We start from the raw sequence: 1,764 nt of genomic DNA, 5'->3' as shown, positions 1-1,764 counted from the left end.
TGCAGGCGGGGTGCAAGTGCATCCGAAGCCCAAAGTGTGCGGAATCAGGTACAATGATGAATCTTGTTCCTTTGGATTCATTTGTCCCCACATAATTAATTGATGACACGCGTACGTGGAGTAAGATTGACTTTGGTGGCGTGGCTCATCAAGCACCGTGGCAGCTGGTGACACGTCGTTAAATCATAGTATCATATTTAATAGATGTAATCTAGCTCGGAAGCTCTGTCACCAATCACCATGACACTTCGATGCGAAGAATTTCAGCATGAGTCTAGCATCTCTGACTTGAAAACATCGATTCAAGCGGTGACACACAACCTCAGTCTATCTGGCTGCCTTCACCGCGTGTTTTTTCGGGAAAGGCCGCAAATAATACCACAAAAAAAATCAGGAAAATCTCGAAGTAAGGAATTGAGTAGCATCTTGTGTTTGATATCTTTCGTTTTTCGTGCGGCTTTGGCGCAGTAGGTAGCGCGTAGGTCTCATAATCCTAAGGTCGCGAGTTCGATCCTCGTAGGCCGCATTATTAGTTCGTGAATGCGATTTTCTGTTGAACAATGCGTCCTAGAGGATCCGGGGAAGTCTCTTCGTTACCACGAGAAGAATATACATGGAGCCTTGACTAGGCGGAGCTCTATTTCAATGGCTTTAGCCCAGATAGCTCAGTTGGGAGAGCGCCAGACTGAAGATCTGGAGGTCCTCAGTTCGATCCTGGGTCTGGGCATTATTGATTTCAAACTCAAAATCTCGTTCAGCAGTAACCCGAACGAGCGATGCTCGGTCCCGATTGTTCGAGAGACGGAGTGATTCTCGCGAACCCCGTTTAGTGTACGCCTCACTAGTAAAAAACATATCTATCACGACAAGTAAAAGATGGTCAATCTGTGCATCACCGTAGTGCTTTAACTAACTGAAGCCGCTCAACTACGTACATTTGTGGAAGATATAGACCGCGAGTATGTCCCCACTTCCCCTGCCCAATGTTGAGCAGAGCGACACACGCAACCCCAGGTTAATTGAAGTGTCCTCCAACTTTGGACAGGGGAACCAGGGAATCCTCGGCTGACGCCGTCGGGCGTACGGATTTCAGTGCTGGCACGCGCGGGGGACTAGCTCAAATGGTAGAGCGCTCGCTTAGCAAGCGAGAGGCACCGGGATCGATGCCCGGGTTCTCCAATTATTCTGCCATTATTTGAACGCTTTGCTGGAATCCGATTCACTCTTTGTGGGATGCAGGCGGGGTGCAAGTGCATCCGAAGCCCAAAGTGTGCGGAATCAGGTACAATGATGAATCTTGTTCCTTTGGATTCATTTGTCCCCACATAATTAATTGATGACACGCGTACGTGGAGTAAGATTGACTTTGGTGGCGTGGCTCATCAAGCACCGTGGCAGCTGGTGACACGTCGTTAAATCATAGTATCATATTTAATAGATGTAATCTAGCTCGGAAGCTCTGTCACCAATCACCATGACACTTCGATGCGAAGAATTTCAGCATGAGTCTAGCATCTCTGACTTGAAAACATCGATTCAAGCGGTGACACACAACCTCAGTCTATCTGGCTGCCTTCACCGCGTGTTTTTTCGGGAAAGGCCGCAAATAATACCACAAAAAAAATCAGGAAAATCTCGAAGTAAGGAATTGAGTAGCATCTTGTGTTTGATATCTTTCGTTTTTCGTGCGGCTTTGGCGCAGTAGGTAGCGCGTAGGTCTCATAATCCTAAGGTCGCGAGTTCGATCCTCGTAGGCCGCATTAT

General features: G+C 47.6%; 4 non-coding genes across 4 annotated transcripts; all 4 read left to right on the top strand.

The window, feature by feature from the left end:
• The first annotated feature begins 453 nt into the window (after positions 1–453).
• Pmar_PMAR026064 lies at positions 454–526 on the top strand. Its single transcript has one exon. It is a non-coding gene; the product is annotated as a tRNA-Met (tRNA).
• A 128-nt stretch (positions 527–654) lies between these two features.
• On the top strand, positions 655–727 carry Pmar_PMAR026063. The gene has a single exon. It is a non-coding gene; the product is annotated as a tRNA-Phe (tRNA).
• Positions 728–1,106: 379 nt separating this feature from the next.
• Positions 1,107–1,179, top strand: Pmar_PMAR026062. Its single transcript has one exon. It is a non-coding gene; the product is annotated as a tRNA-Ala (tRNA).
• Positions 1,180–1,687: 508 nt separating this feature from the next.
• Positions 1,688–1,760, top strand: Pmar_PMAR026061. Its single transcript has one exon. It is a non-coding gene; the product is annotated as a tRNA-Met (tRNA).
• The last annotated feature ends 4 nt before the right edge of the window (positions 1,761–1,764 follow it).

This window comes from Perkinsus marinus (genome assembly GCF_000006405.1).
Source record: "Perkinsus marinus ATCC 50983 genomic scaffold scf_1104296965980, whole genome shotgun sequence".
Taxonomy (NCBI): domain Eukaryota; phylum Perkinsozoa; order Perkinsida; family Perkinsidae; genus Perkinsus; species Perkinsus marinus.
The sequence above is the reverse complement of the archived record's forward strand: the minus strand, read 5'-3'. Positions and strand labels throughout refer to the sequence as shown.